At 39.0% G+C, this 17,807-nt stretch overlaps 1 protein-coding gene across 1 annotated transcript in view; it reads right to left on the bottom strand.

Annotated features, from left to right (window-relative positions):
- Positions 1-17,807, bottom strand: part of LOC122813203 (BMP/retinoic acid-inducible neural-specific protein 3) — a 1,411,290-nt gene that overhangs the window by 1,090,373 nt on the left and 303,110 nt on the right. The gene's annotated exons all lie outside the window — the stretch shown is intronic.

Here is a 17,807-nt window from a genome sequence, read left to right as displayed (position 1 = left end):
TTACGACAAGGGTCAATGGGATATGTGCCTAAGCTCTGCAAGAGAACATTCCAAGATGTCATCTAATTAGGATAAAGTTGTGATTACAATGCCTTTACATAAAGGTCATGTTGTAAATTATTCTGTTAATTATTGTCACATTGACCTCACAATTAGTATCTGTAAAATCATGAAGCACATCTTAGTCAATATCACTAACAGCAAAACTGGTGACTTACAGTATTAGATCCCAGTCGGTATGGTTTTGTGAAGGATCAGCAAATTATTTCGGCTTTTTTGAGACATTCATTGGAGTCATTCTGTCTATGCATCTTATCTCAACATTGCTAGATATAACTATTGTTTATAAACTTTCAAGATTAAATATTAGCCCCTATATTACTTGCTGGATTGTTATATGACACACAGGATGAGAGGTGGCAGTACCTTCTCATTTACTACATTATGAAGTAACCGAGACACTTAGAGCTCTGTACTGAGTCCTGTGTGTTTTAGCATCTTCTTCTTCAGTGTGAATTAAATACCCCATGTGTTACAGTTGACTAAGTTTGCACATGACAACATGTTATCTGACATCTATTAATTCTCCTTAAGTCTCAGTCACATTTGAAAATGATATGTTTCATACTGATTATCTCATAAACGTAACCCTACTTAAGGCTGTACATTTGTCAGAGGTCTAGGCTTGTCTTTCGGCAATGAATTGCCCTATGGTCAGCATGCATTAGATACAGTAAGGACATCAAATGTATATCCCATAAAACAAAGAGGACTTAGTCCCCTATATTTCTGAGTTGATCATTGATTATCAAGCTCCATATGTATCTTACAAAACATGTATCACAGTTTGAAAGGCCTTATGATTTCTATACCAACATAATCAAAGGGATGGAGTCCCTTATCTATCCAGACAGATTACACATCTTCTACTTTTTTCAGTCTCACAGACACTGCTATGAGGAGATCTCTGTCTTGCAATTTGGACTATGAAACATCATTTTACCACATGCTATCTACGTCAGAAACACTGATAATATTAGGCAAACACACCAAAATTCTCAACTTGTGTGATAAACTAAAGAGGACTTGTGTAGGGAGTACTCCATTACCCAGAAGAATCTCTATCTGTAGGACAACATTCCTTGCATGCTAAGTATTCTAATACCATAGTCTTCTCTGAGTTAAGACTTGATGATTGGATGGGCTCATAAAATCGTTTATCTATAGCATTATTAGTATACTCCTATCAAGAAAGGAAGTAAACCTACTAGTGATACTTCCTAGGTTGCAAGGTGAGGCCATATATGGACACTTAAAGTGCCTGCCTTGTCCTATCCAATAAATCTACAAACTTGCATAGTCACAGAATTTCCCAACACTGGGACGGAAATAAAACTATTAACTAGAAAAATGGTTTCATAGCTGAATCTATTGAGTGAGAGTTAGATTTGCAAACTATTATACTATACTTTTTTATTATCTGGCAATCAAAGTCCCCTTCTGCTGACAACTTCTCCTGATCCTAATGGTTCTAGTGAAAGATGAAATTCTTCACCAAGTCCAAGATGAAAAGTTTTTCTTTAGAGCACATTCCTTGTACTTGTGCTTTCTGTCAGTTATTTATGTTATGCATTGTCTCTTTCTTTTGTGGTGCAGTGGTTAGCATTGCCGCCTCGCAGCAAGAGGTTCTCCAGTTTGATTCCAGCTGGGGTGCTTTCTGTGCAGAGACTGCATGTCCTCCCCGTGGTCACCTGGGTTTCCTCCGGGTGCTCCGGTTTCCTCCCACATCCCAATGACATGCTGTAGGTGGATTGGACACTCTAAATTGGCCCTAGGCGTGAGTGCGTGCATGTGTGTGCTTCTGTGGAAGGTTGGGCACCAGGCTGGCAACTCGACACTGTAAAACTCCACTGCCAATCATGAGCAGACAAGGTGAGCTGCTGTGGTGACCTCTAACTAGGAAAAGCCAGATGAAGAAGAAGAATTGTCTCTTTCTTTTGTTTCTCTCTCTCTGTTTCTCACTCCTTCCTTTTCATAACAAACACTGTATTTATCTATTAGCTGCCTTATTTATGTTATATAAGGCAAGTGAGGAAAATATATTTCATTTGTTTTTTATGTCCCAGCCCATCAGCCCATAGTTAACAAGAAAAAAGAAAAGCATAGATTTGTTTTTACCTTTTCTTAAAGTTCTTACATTTTGCTAGAATTATCAGACAGCAAATACAAAGCTTCACTGCAGAACTCTTATTCACACGTGTCAAGTACAGCAGACATTAGCTCTTCAGAGATAACAGAAGGGCCCAAGCGAAAATGAGTTTCAATGCATAGACATAAACAGCAGAATAAGAACCTTCTGGAAGAACTCTGAATGTTGTGACTTACAATAGTAGATACAAATTCACTGTACAGGCACTGCCAACTAATTGGTTAGACGCAAACACAATTGAGTTAGTAAGTATAAAACCACACATTTTAATATCATGGAAACAACTGAAAGAGCAAGCAAAATTAAGTGGCATCTCAAATATATGTTAACATTAAAGGATTATTAAGATACACTGCAATATACATTGCATCTCACTCTCTTAGTGAAATGATCTACTTATGTTTGTACTAAAGCAGACTGGGGAGTCACGTGACATAAATCATGAGACAAAGATGCATGCATGCAAATGTGACAATGCAGTAAATGACATACTGCAAGAGTTTGCTATAATTAGACAGTGGGTACAAAACTCACATATTTGCTACCATAACATTTAACAAATGTCAATCAATTTGGATTTTCTTTTTGTTAGCCTTCCAAGTCTGGACACTAGAAGATATGATTTTAATAGTAGGTTCAATGCTTGAACTGGGCAAAATGATCAACAACAGGAGTAGCAGCATTACTCATTTCTGTAGATGATGTATCTAGTGATACACTATAATCAGGATAACAGTACACATTAGGAACAATTTCATTGTTTGGCAATTTCAACACTTAATGTCTCATATTTGTCCATTACTGGGAATTTCTGACACATACTGTTTTGAGATTAGAACAAGCTACTTCTGTACAGCTTCATTCTGTTACATCTAGAAGTCAAAACTAGCACAAAACTCCTTGGCATTACCAGTGACGACCAACTAAAATTCGATCTTCACATTAACAATTGTATCCAAAAAAAACACCAAAAGCTAGGACTACTGTACAGGAACAACACATTCCTAACTACTGAAGCTAAGATTTCTCTTATCCATGCCTACTTTATACCATGCTTAACCTATTGTTCCCAAATACTCACAAATCTGAACTCCTCCCTGCTTACCAAATTAGAATCACCCTATCACAAAGTAGCTAGATTTGCAGCTCAACAAACACATAAATCTCACCACTGTCTCTCCCTAAAATAGGTGAACTGGCCCAAACTACCTCAGCTGTTCCTACAATCTCAACTCCAAATCATACACTACATCCTATATCAGCCTGATTGTTGCCCCCAACTCTATCTTCTCTCATCTCTCACTAGTCCCTTCTCCGAAACTCAACCCAAGACCTACTAAAAATCCATAAACCCAAATCCAACGCAGGGTGCAACTTATATAGCTACCATTCCTCTATTACATGGAACAAACTTCCACTAGAAATAAGGTTCCTGACTCACCCCAAACAATTTAAGCTAGCAACCAAAGACCACTTTAAAAAACACTGGCCCTGCCATTGTATTCACCCTCCCTGATTATTACCTGCCTTTTACAGTACAGTCAAACTAACTTACTAAAACTTATCATTAACTACTTCATCATATGCTTCCTATGCAACATCCAAAGCTTTTTCTATACTCTGCTCCCTGAAATTCTTATGTAAGCTTTTTTCTGCTACTCTGCATACAAAACCTTATATTTACTCAACTCTCTTTTTAAACTAAAACATGCAACTACTTCTACTTTTGTAACATTCTTCTTTTTGTTTATAGTACTGTTTTATCTGTCAACAATATACATGTATGTAGCTTACGTATTTTAACTACCAAAATTCTCTATTGCTATTTTTATTGAAATGTATCTGTATTGCTATTTTTATTGCACTGTATATCTTTGGAGCATTTCTCCCCAGGCCTCCACTGAAAAAGGGTAATAGCTCTGCTGGACATTCCCGGACAACAAATGTAAAATAAAATAAATAAATAAATAAATAAAATAAAATAATAATTAGATCTCCCTTTGTCCTAATGGTGTGACTTCTATGTATAAACATGTCCATTCACAACAGCTTTCTGTTTCTTCCAATTGTTTGTCAACTGAATTTTAGATTCTCCTATACTCTTAAATTTTAGGGGTAGGCAAGGTCTTAGTAGATTTGTCACGGTGCTAGGCTTACGGCACACAACATTTATGGTTGGAGTCTGACTCCTAATAAGGATGCTAAATTGCAAATTCATGGATAGCCACCCTGTGTCTGGATGTTTCTCTCACAGGATTACGACTACACACTGTTAACAAGTTTCAACCTGTAGTCCTGGGTTTGATTCTCTCAGTTTCTACTTGCAAACTTTGCAAATCACTTAATCAGACAAAACTTCCAGTGCACCCATAGAAAGGGGAATTTGTCTCTAGTTAACTCACCTGACTGAAAGTTAAAGATATATAGATAAAGAAGAACAGCTAAGCCTGATAATTTTGGCTTCATTCTCTCTCCTAAAAACAATTGTGAAAGTAACCGTCCTTTAGGTTACAGTAAAGTGTGCTACATTTGGAATAGATAATTCATTTTTTTCATGATACCTCTTTAGAGTTTGAATTACTGTTTGCATATCCTTTAGTACATGCAAATATAATGGTGCAGACGTCAAGTTAAAATTCCCATTTTTTATGAAACTATATATGAAGTACTTGACTAACAAACTATAGGCCATTCTTAGAAATGAGAATGTCAGCAGATGTTATCATATGAAGAAACAGGTTTCCTGTGTGATGACAGACTGTGATGATACTCCTTTCAATTTGATAATGTCAGGATACTCTGAGTATTAATCAAAGCATATGAGACACTGTCTCTCCTTAAATTGAAACAAACCAGCTGCAACTTTTTTCTACAGTCTATCTAAATTATCAAAAGATATAACAATGTTTTAGCATAAGTGACATTTGACAAAACATACAATACCCAAGTATGTGCTTAATGGATTCTTCTAAGCATCTCCTTACATACCTACTTTGCCAAAATCCCTCTGTCACTTGCAGATCACTAAAGCCAATAACTCTGCTGGTGAAGCACTATTCTCTTGCACCATAGCAAAATTATGGAACTCCCTCCCACCCACAATTACCTCCGTACCATCATGCACCCACTTCAAAACTTTACTAAAAGCGCACCTAAAAACATGCTGGCTATGCCCTTGCAACTCCCACTCTAATATCACCCACCCCATCCAACCACTACCTTTCTTTCCACTCCACTAACTACCTTGATTATAGCAAGCTCAGATGCTCATAAGCCTAGTAGTTATACAGCAGGAACTTCTTATTTTAACATTTGTTAATGTCTGTTATGTACTTCACAGATACAGATTCTAGTTGTCTACTGATGTACTATGTTCTTCATCTGTTAATATGTTGTAAGTAATTGCTATATAAATTGTTAATCGCTACGTAATCCAATGTAACTACTGTCTGTTTATTTTAACTGTGGAGCTTTTCTCCCCGGGCCTCCGCTGAAAATGGACCTAAGTCCAGTCAGACACTCCCAGTCAACAAATACAAATAAATAAATAAATAAACATCCATCCCTGACACTTATGCACTTCAACAAAAAGTATAATACACTTGATCTGGTAATAACTGTTTCTGTTTTCAACAAGCCACCTATCAATACAATGTTTAAGCATTTGTGTTTTAAGTCTTGGAAAACATGATAAGTAAGATGAAAAAGTAAATTGTCAAGTCTATTAATGTTAGAATTTCAAAAAAAACATCAACTGAAACATTTGAACTCAGTTTTTGTTTGCACTCTGGATCATGCATTACTGTGCATTGCAGTCTAATTCTAAGGCACAACAGAGTGTACTATATGGATCTGAAAATCACTGCCTTTGTGAACATGTAAATTATGTGCTTAATGAACACAAAAATCATAAAATGATCACTGCAAGTGCACAGCTTATTACAGATAGCAGTTTGCAACCTTTAAAGCTCTGCACTTAAATGTGCATGCTGTGAATTTCCTTTATTATGCCCAACCACAAACAAACAAACAAACCTACCCAACATATTTAGTTGCTGTATGGGCACATCCTGAAAAAGCAAATTATATTCTCTTTTTTTTTACACAAAAAACACAGTTTTGTTTGACTCAATAGTTTCAGGTATTGAGTTTTCAGTTATAATACTGAATTTTGCCACATTACCTAGTTAAATGAAATAAATCTTCCATTTAGAGACAACTCTTCAGTCCAATAAAGTTTATGTTTGACAGTGATGATATATTTCTGTTTCCAGTAAGAAATAACACAGTCTCAAAAGACATATCAGCTGCACTGACAAATAAATCAATTTTGGCATGCATGATCTATATGGGACAAGTCAGATATTTTTTGGTCTACAATCACCATTTCAAATGGCAGTCACTCGTACTGGGATAGCCAAAAGTCTGTTTTCCAGTTCATGTAATGCCAAACTGAAAATGGTTAAGTCCATAACAGTGGATGCTAGTGTGCATTCACTGTTGTGAGGCTGATGTTTTGCTTAGATATTGCCCTACAGTGGATTATCAGGAAATGTACCCTTTTCCTCACTGTAGTGCGATCTCGGAGTTTATATATATATATATATATATATATATATATATATATATATATATATATATATATATAAGTAGCAGGGGGTGTGGGGGCACAGCCCCTTACATGGGGTGCAGGGGAGCTTCCCTGCCTGCAAAATGTTAGCTAGAAATCACAGGACTGCAAGGTACATTGGGTAATGTCAACAATGTCGAATATAGACGTGTCGACATTACCATTTTTATAATTTTGCCTTGCCAATGTTTTCATTTTCAATGTTTTTTTTTATAAGTCATCACTCAACTGAGTGATTTTCAGAAATGTGATAGTAAACCATTTTTTTCAGATCAGTCACTACCTATTCATCCGTTTTATTTGCATTACTCACAAAACATTTTTCTTTCCATCTTTCCTCATGTGTATACTTTAGAAAAATGATCCAACAATCGATATTTACTGCACGCATTAAAAAATGCTGTACATGACTTATTTTTGTGCTGATACTACTACTTTAACAAAAAAGTGGTTGCTGGAGCACATTAACTGCTTAAAGAGACCTGTCAATAGCAGTAGTATATGTTGCTTTAGTGTCAGAATCATTGCTCACATTGCAATCCTGCCTTAGTGTCTAAGGCATTTCTCACATTGCACTTTATTATTTGTTTATTTATTTATTTATTTATTTTACATTTGTTTACCGGGATTTCAGCAGAGGCCCAGGGAGAAAAGCTCCAGTTAGAACAGTGAAATACAAACCATGTGGAGCATAAATGTAACAATACAAGTCAAAAAATGCTTAGTAGAAATAGTTAGAAGCTAAAACCTAGATATAACCTCTACAAGTTAACAAGGATAAGTAGCAGTAGTATGCAATGTGAGACACAATCTAATGTTATACAAACTGTAGGACATTTGACAAATTTTATACATGCTTTAGGAAAATGGATTTTCAGACAGAGATTTTACATTATAGTAATAACTAAAATCACATAGTGTGTTTCAGTTTGAACCCCAGCATCGATGAGTAATCCATATTTACAAAGTACTTACCATTATTAAAAAAAAAAAAAAAAAAAAAAGTGAGAAGTGAGAAGGTGGATGTGTTTAGTGTCGCGAAGGAGGGTTTACTTGTTGAGTGTGTTTGATTTTTGGACAACTCCAAGATGGTTTCTGTAAAGTATTTGTTAAATTGAGTGTCTATACTGTCTGAGTTATTGGTGTTAGTTTGGGGGGGGGGGTCTGTTTTACCTGGGATAACGATATTGTTTATTGTGGACCAGAATTTTTGCAGAACGGAGCGGGTTAGAATGCAGATCTCAAGAAACAATCAGAGAGATTGTTTTTAGGTTAGGAAAATAAAATACAAGTTTAAAGTACAGTTACTGGTCAATAACAAGCAAAATGTAGGAATTTGTAGGAACTGTGCCTTGATAGTATCACGTGACAAGTATTACAATACTTTGTCTTTATTTTAACTCTACATTCATAAGAATCTTCAGCCAGTACTTTCATCTAAATACTGTTTATTTCTCCTATACTACATATATTCACAATTGCATCTAGAGTTAATTCACAATGTGACAAAGGTTTTTACTAGTTTGTTATTCTTCAATGCCGCCAAGAGTGCTATCACTCAGAAATGAATCTAGAATCTCACCAAATTTAAGGTTTTCCTGGAAACATTGGTTTCAAGTGAAAAATACATCAGAAATACATGGAAAGAATTTCAATTCATAGTACTGGTGAATCGTGTCATAAATAGCAACCAAATCAGTGTGTTACTCTTGAGTAAGGTTAAGAATATTTAATATCATAACTCCATCTTATTTAGAGAGATGTAGAAAAGTAACTTTTATATCTTTGGTAGTTTGTAGTCAAACCTGTAACAATGCCATAATGACTGACCCCGGGATTCACTAACTTGCGCCAGGTGCAGGAGTAGTGTCGGGGTTCCAGCACCAAATATGACTGTCGAGCGATGCAGGTACGAGTTGTTTTTACGTGCACTACCTGCGTACACTACGCCTGCACAGCTTTCAGCTCCTGTATGCTAAACACCCCATTTGCAGCAGTGCAGCATGCAAATGAGGTTAGTTAGCAATCCAGGAAGTGGTGCAGGCGTAGTGTAAGCATGCAGAAATGTAAACCGTAAACAACGGTTTACATTACTGCAAACATAAAATCAGAGCCATGTGAGCTGGCCAAACACATGTATTATATTGTTCATATATGCCAATGGCTAAATATATAGCCAGTGGCATAAAAAAAATGTACAAAATGTAAATTTAACATTATTATTTTTTCTTGAGCTATCACGAAGTTTAAAGCATAGGGCAGCGGCGTGCAAACGGGATTGTAAGAAAAATAGAAAAAAAGAAAATAAAACAGCAATATAACACATATCATGATTTCCCCATAATAGTCAATGGCAGGCATGTTACACCACACCATGGTGCAAGGGTTGCTAAGGGGCTGTGTTAGTGTCATGTGTGGTTTCTAGGAATTAGTAGGCAATCTAATGCAAATGAGAGGAGTTATACTGAATCACAGATTCCCCCCTGGTGTAAGGATGCACCTCACGGTGTAGTGTTATAACACCGAGGTGTGACCATGAGATAAAGATGACAACAAGAGAGGGATGTGTCACCTTTGCTGTAAGCACATTGGAGCAATGCCAATCCGGCTTGCCAGTAGCTAAGCAAAGCTATAACTGGCTTTAGCTTTGGCTAGCTGAGATCACACAAGGTAACCGAGTATGCATGTGAAAGAAGATTAAAATGCTCTTAAACCTGGTAAACGGGTATGCACGGTGCACACCGGAGCTGAAACAGGAAGGATATATGAAAAAATAAGGAAATGCTGCAGCAGGGAAATTGGAGTACAGATGAGCAATTAACACCTAGGAACCTACAGTGGGACATTGACAACAGCTAACAAGGCTGCTAGCAGATACCCACAGAACAGGAAATGGGAGGGGCTGTACTTCAAAGAAAACAGTAGTGTCACAGCAAAACAAAGTAGAATTGCATTATATCAGCTACATAACACACTTTGCAACACATGACTGGGTAGGGAAAGTACAAGACAATAAAGCTGGCAGGTGGATGCATGCCTGACAATAGTAGGAGATCTAGGTTTAAAAGGGAATTAAAGGGCAACAGATGAATCAAGACAGGCAAGCATAACTCCACACTACACCCCCCCACACTTGCAGTAATCAATGTAAAACCCATAAGTAAGATACCTTGCAGCTGGAACTGCTTACACACAGCCAATTACATCAGCAGCATCTATAGCACAATAGTATACTTGTGTTTTCCCATACACACTGCACCATTGGTGTATACAAATGGGGCAGTATTAATATGTACATGTTAGGGGCTGCTGTTGCTTTGATCCACCAGCATGTGATGGAGACTGAAGGTGGTGAGGAGGATGATGCTGACAACCACTGCAGGCAACAGAGGAGGAGAAGAGTGTTCAGACCCAGGGTAACTTACCAGGGGCTACATTATCTGTAGATAGTAGAGCATTACAGGGTGGACAGGGACACCCTACAGCAACTTGTGGAGCTGTGCTGGCCATGCCTCAGAGCCAGAACAAACAGAGGGGAACCCATCCCAGCGGATACCAAGGTATGTGTAAGCTTGAGAATAGTAGCCACAGGTACCTTTCAAAGGCAAACTGGGGATATCATGGGGATCTCACAAGCATCAGCATCCAGGGTACTTCACCAGTTCCTGGATGCCATGTTACCACATGCCAGTGAGCACATATACTTCCCCCAAATGCAGGAGGAGTTGGCCAGCAATATGCGTCTCTTCCACCATGTGGGCAGACACCCATCAGAAATGCACACACACGCAGCCATGCAAGAATGCCATAATGAGGCACATGCACAAACCAGAATCATCATAGAGTGTGTGTTTGGGATGCTCAAATCATGGTTCCGTTGCTTGGACATATCAGGTGAAGCCTTGCATTACTCTCCAGCCACATGTGCCCACATCTTCATAGTATGTGCCATGTTACACAATATGATCCTGTGGAAACAGCTGCAGCAGGGACAGAATGGTGAAAGCCCTCACAGCCCACCACCATTGCCAAGAGCCCCACAGGCACAGAGGGACTCAGACCACGAGCCCCCTGAGCCAGCCACTGTAGGCAGACGGAGGTGTGCCCAATATGCCCATGCCTTGGCAAGAAAGGAACGTATAGCACACACAGTGACAGTGTAGGCACCTAGGGACTGACACCTTTCTCCACCTGCACACACAGTAAAAATGGATGGCACACGCACAAGACTACCTGCAAATTGTCATGTATAGGCAGTCTACTGTGTGCATCCAACATAGGCAGCCCGAACTATTGCTAACACAACTGCTATTGGCACAAGGTAAGTCAACACCTGAACAGTAAATGAAGCTATCAGCATGTACTGCTACTGTATGTATCAGTTCATAGGTTCATAGGTAGGTACCAGGCTAACTGCCCGAGGGCATTCATAAACCTAGCCAGAATGTGTCAGCTTTTGCCAATGCCACCCCACCGATTAATTAACTGTCCCTCTGTTGAACAGAGATGATGGTAGGATCCCTGGGGTATATCGACCATTCCCCATCCACTCTTCAAGGTTCCTCTTGAAGCGTGTTAATGAGGTTGCTCTGTATAATGTAATTAGAGATGTTGTTCCAAATCATGAGGAGTCTCTGTGACAGGAATCTGTCCCTCCAGCATGTTCTAGTTATTGTTGTGGCAAGGTTTATCTCACTATAGCACATGGCTCACTGTGACATGGATTTCCTTAGTTGGAGCATAGCCATTAAGTCGTGGATTGGACATGACTTTGTAGGCCAGCAGAGATGATCTCTGAGTAAATGAGTTGCCACTGAGTACAGCTGGAGTTTATTCAGTCTGGCTGTATAGGACATATGTTTCAGGCCAGTAATCCTCTTTGCAAAGTACTCCCCTGGTCTAGCCCGCTGTTGGAAGTTTCTTCTGAGATATATCCCAAATGGGGTATTATACTCTATGATGGTCCTGATGAGTGACGAGTAACAGGTCACTATAACCTCAGTATATCTAGATGCGAACCCTTTAGTAATTAGATGACCTACATAGAAAGATGTCCTAACTACTTTGGCAATATGATTATCAAATGAGAGATTACTATCTACCTTAGTCCCCAGATCTCTTATTAACTTGTCTGTAGTAAGGGGGCTGCCACCTATGTGGTAATTTGTTGGTGTATCATTTTCCAAAATGGAATGACTATGCATTTTGTGGCATTTAGCCTGAGGCCATGACTCTGACACCCTGTGTCGGACTCTGTGAGGCCCTTTTGAAGGATGTCTTTGTCAACTGGACTGTCAATTATGGCTCTCAGTTTGCAGTCATTGGCAAATGTGGTCTGCCATAGTCCACCTGTGTTTGCCTGTACCTCTAAGAAGTATATAACGAACAGTAGGGGTACCAGGTCTGAGCCCTGTGGGACAGCAGTTGTGACTGGTTAAGAATTGGATCTGGAAGCTGCTAGTCTTACCATGTGGGTTCTATCTGTAAGCCAGTTGGCAACCCATCCTGTGACGTAGGGGTTTATGTTCAGGCTGGTGAGTTTATCAATAATAGCTGAGTGGGGAATGATGTTGAAAGCCTTGGCAAGGTCCAAGTAGGATGTGTGAACCACCTCTCCCCTCATCTATTGCCTGGGTGACTATCTGTAAGATGTCAACCAGGTTCAGTAGGCATGATGTGCCCTCAGACAAGAAGACCTGGGTTGGGTCAAGTGTTTGGAGGTTACCAATGTCTTTTCTTAATGAGTTCCATGATGATGCGCTCCAGAGTCTTGCAGACCAGGCTAGTCAGGCTTATGGGGCAGTAGTTACCATGGTCAGTTGTGGCTCCTCCTTTGTGGAGTGGAATAACTGTTGCTCTGTGTCATTCTATGGGCATATAGCCTGTGGAGAGGCTGAGGTTGAAAAGCTCATTTAGGTGGGGGGTTAGTTTGTCTTGTAGTGTTTGCAAGACACAGCCTGGGACACCATCTGGCCTCAGTGATGCTGTGTTTTTCCTTTTGAGAGGGCTATTTTCACCTGTGTGTCAGTGGTGTCTGAGATACTGTACATTTCCTGTATTGTTGTGTGCCCTTTAGGGGGTGATATGGGGGTGAAGTTTGCACTGAATGTATCTGCAAGGTTGTTGGCGATATCAGTAGCTTCAGTATAGTCTGTGCTGTATTGCACCGGCACAGTGCAAATCTGTGAGTTACCACTTAGATTCTTGACATAGCCAAAGAAGGTTTTGTGGTTATCTTCCTAATCCTTGGCTATTTCCATTTTAAAGTTAGCCTTGGATGATTACATGAGGGACCATTGTTTCTTACTAATACTGGTCAGGGATGTCCTTCCTTCTTGGGATTTTCTTTTGTGCCTGAACTATCATCCTCCTTCTGTTGTATAGCCTATTTATTGCAGGGGTCCACCAGACTAGTGTCCTTGTCTTGGAGGAGCAAGTTTTGGTTTATGAGGGATGGCATGATCCATACATCATTGTAGATGCTCATAGAGTGCATTTGTAAATCTTTCTGTATCTTGGGCAGTGTTTTCCCTTAGTGTGGGGGCTGTGAAACTTTCCTCCTCTGTCTTTAGTTGTGAGAAGTTAGCTATAGGAAAGGTTTTCAATGTGGTTTCCTTGGGTGGGGGAGATTGTGGGGTGTGGACACCCACAGTGAATAGTTCATGGTCAGCTCTAACCAGTGACGGGTTTACCTCTGCTGTGTTGCACCTGTCATTCAGGTTGGAGATTACCAGGTCTACTATGTTTCCACCTATGGTTGGGGAGTTTACCATCTGATCCAGGGTGTTTGAGTTGCTAAATTCCAGGAAGCGCTGGGCCTGGAATAAAGTACTTAAGTAGTTTTCCCAGTTAATGGTAGGGTAATTGAAATCATCCAATATCAGGGTGTTTGATAGGACTGTCATGTTTTCCACTGTCTCCAGGAAGGTGGAGTGGTGGGCCTGAGTCATGGAGGGTGATCTGTAGCAAGCCACAATTTGCATTGCAGTTTTGGCTGATGTTAGCTGCACATGTATGATCTTAGAGGTATCATGCTGCCCACTAACCTGGAGATGTAGGTATCCTTGATTAATATAGATACACCCCCTCCATTTCTGTGCCAGTCCATGTTCTGTGGCCGAAATGTGTGGTATGAGTTGTAGTCTGGTAGCACTGGAGTGCTCTCAGGATCCTTAAAACAGGTTTCAGTTACTGCAGAGATGTTGAAGTTATCCATACCAAGGAGTGCTGTGAGTGCGTGCATGTTGTGATTGCAACTCCTGGCGTTGAGTAGAATAACTCTCATTGTTTTACCTTTTTGTGCTGTTTACAGAGGTGGATTTCACCTTTGAGCCTTGCCTAAAAAAGGCACCATGGGGGCAGCAAGAGCCTTGGCCAGTATTCAAAAGCCTAAGGGCGACATTTGCAAGCCGGTATCATATTGCTGCCTGCATGTTTCCTGTCTGTGTTTGTTTCTCGCCTTTCCTGTAGGTAACCTACTCATAAGCAATAGAAAGCCTTAAACTGATACGAGCCTTCTAGCTGCCAAGAGAGACTTTTGGAGAGATTAAGTATCAGTGTTCTGCATGTACTTGCTGTACTGAACAGTTTTCTGCCTACATGCTGATTACTCACTGTATATTGTGATCTGAAAGCTCTGTTTATTCACATATTGCATTTCATTGACGGCCTGCACCTTAGAAGTTCACAGGTAGGTACTAGGTTATCCGCCCAAAGGCATTTAGAAGCATAGCTACAGTGTGTTGGCTTTCTCTGCCCAATCGATCAATTAACTGAGCCTCTGTCAAGCATAGCCAATGAAGTGATTCCAGACAGAGGTGCTGGAAGCTGTTGAAGACTGGGGGGTGGATGGTGATAGGGGCACTTAGTGATCTAAACAGGGCATGTTAATGTGAAAACTCCACAACATTCAATTTCCCTGACAGTTCTTGCAGCTGTAAAACTGGAGCCCCCCCTGGCTGTAGGGTTCTAGCACACATGATCCCAGGGGTGTATATTCCGTTACCCATTCACCCATCAAGGTTTCTCTTGAAGAGTGTCAGTGAGGGGCTATGCCTAATGTTGTTAGGAATTTTATTCCATATTCTCCCCTTTCATTTCTTATGTTATTATTTCAAGAGTACGTGAAGCTCAATGGGTTTGCATGCCACTGCCCTTTGCTTAGCCTAGCTTACACATAGAAATCATCTAAACAGAAAAATAGGCATTAGCAACATTCATGTCAATAGTGTAATGGTTAGAGCATTTGCATAGTATCTATGCATTTGCGGATGAAATCCCGATAAAGTCAGAGATGTTTATTATGTTAAAAAGTATACCTTAACCACAGTTTGCATATTTAGGTAGTAATCTTCAGTTTAATAAACATCTGAAACACCCATATAAACCCATGCGTGCCCGAGAGTAAAGTCAACAGAGATTGTAATGTTATGTAAGCACATAGTGAGATGTTACTACACTTAAGTATATATATCCTGAGTAGTTAGCGGATGTGACCGTGTTTGCACGCACAGGTTATACGCTTTTAAATTTTGTTTAATTGTATTTAACTGCCACCTTAATGTCACACAATCACTTGTAAACATGCTTACAACTGCTTATAAGATCCGTAATCTGGCCTAATAAAAGGTAAACCCTCACAGGTCTTGAACACTGGACCATGCACACCATAGTCACTGGACTTACCACTAAGCCATCTGAGCTGTATTCATGTTTCATGGGTTTTAGAATACACCTTTTACTACAGGCATTCCACCGTACTGGCAACAAATGAGACAGTCACTTTGTGTACATATGTACAGTACATTGTAATGTACTGTAGTTTGTGAATCAACATATACAAGTCTACATATGTATAACTGTTAAAAATTAATACTAAATATATATGCATGTCAGTGATGTGTGCACATAGATAAGAATATATATATATATATATATATATATATATATATATATATATATATATATATATATATATACATATATATATATATATATATCTATACAGAAACATCTATAGCCGTATATATAAACATCTATGAACACACTTCGTGACACAGAAGCAATCCAAAGGAATTGAAATGTACACAAAACACATGCAGCTCTGGCATTATAACAATTAATATTAACTTAATTCACCATAGAATGGATGGTTGTTGTGTATGTGGAGTTTGGGGTAGGGTGGAATGATGGGTAATGTAATTATGCATCAAGGAGAGCCTGGGTTAGATGTTCAATAAGTGAACTGGAGGTGTATACATGGAGTATGGAGACAATAAAAAAAGGACACAAATCCAGAACCATGTGCATCCCTAATACACCCTATCAGGTCACATTGCAACACATAATTCTACAAACATGAACATTAGCATGTATTATACATATGTACACAAACTGACTGTCACATTTGTTTTCAGTAGTGAGGAATGCTTGTAGTAAAAGGTATATTCTAAAAACCATAACATTTGCACATATCTCAGATGCCTTAGTGGTAAAGTCAGTGAGTGTGGTGTTCATGGTCCTGAGTTCAAGGGCTGTTTATTTTTATGAGGTCCAGAATAAGGGCAGTTGGATGCAGGTTGATTAAGGCACTTTTAAGTAGTTTTAAGTGGGTTTGCGTGGGTATGCACCACGATAAGCCGCACTTAAACACGAATAAGCGCTTCATGGGTGTAACCTTACCATCGCGCAGAACACGGGCAAACTAGCTTATAACTGCTTAAATGTGCATTAATTGCCCTTTCCCTAGCAGTGCCTGCTCTGAGAAGTAAAATAATAACCACCTCCAGGATTAGAACCCACAAGCATGTACACCATTCTCAGAGTGGCCTACCACTAAGCTACTTGAGATGTCCCTATGACAGTTGCGTTTTCAGACAGGTTAAAATACAAAAGGGAAGACTGTGTGGAAATAGGACAAACTGCCATGTACCCAATGAAAGGTGTATGATATATATATATATATATATATATATATATATATATATATATATATACATATATATAGAAATATACAGATGTACATATATATATATATATATATATATATATATATATATATATATATATAGATACATGTCGATATATAGAGATATACATATATGTAGATATATAGATAGGTTAAAAACATCTACACATCTATGGAGGTACATATAAACGTATGTAATGCATATTACTGGTACAGAAAGCTGTATACATATATATATACATATATATATATATATATATATATATATATGTGTGTGTGTGTGTGTGTGTGTGTGTGTGTGTGTGTGTGTGTGTGTGTGTGTGTGTGTGTGTGTGTGTGTGTGTGTGTGTGTGTGTATATACAGCATCTGGAGTGTTCAAATCTGAGTATAACATGGACTATAGCAGTCACACATTCTGCCCCCCAAACAATATGAACATAACATATGAAGAGTATATGCCAATACACTATTACAAATATGTCATACAGACATGAGCCAAATAGGGTTAGTCACCAACACAACTACAATGACTGCAAATATCCATGACAGAAATACACAGACATCTTTTTTTTTAGCAAACCTTTATTACATTCTGATGTATGGCCAAAAGGATTCAAGGACTAACATTACGGGCATGCAATACAGGAAGCATTTAGCAGTGCCTGAATGAACCAGCCTACAATTACCATAGTATTAGTCCACTGAGGGATAGGTGTTCACATAGGGAAAGAACCCACACACACATATAGAATATGTATAAAAGCAGTGTCTACACACCTGCATCTGCTATGTACACCCACCAGCATCCCACACCCATACTAATTACAACAATACATATTGTCGTACCATTACCAATTATTCACCCACTGTATGACATCTGCTGAAACCTTGACATACCTGGACAGAGTCACACCAACATCGCCCTGTGTGAAATAGTTGCTATTATGTAATGGAACAGCTGCTGATGTTACAGTGTTTGTTTGAACAAATCATGTTTCAG

The sequence above is a fragment of the Protopterus annectens genome, chromosome 10.part0 (genome assembly GCF_019279795.1).
Source record: "Protopterus annectens isolate FY-2018-M chromosome 10.part0, PAN1.0, whole genome shotgun sequence".
Lineage (NCBI taxonomy): Eukaryota > Metazoa > Chordata > Ceratodontiformes > Protopteridae > Protopterus > Protopterus annectens.
Note: the sequence above shows the minus strand (reverse complement) of the source record. Positions and strands in the feature narration are given on the sequence as shown.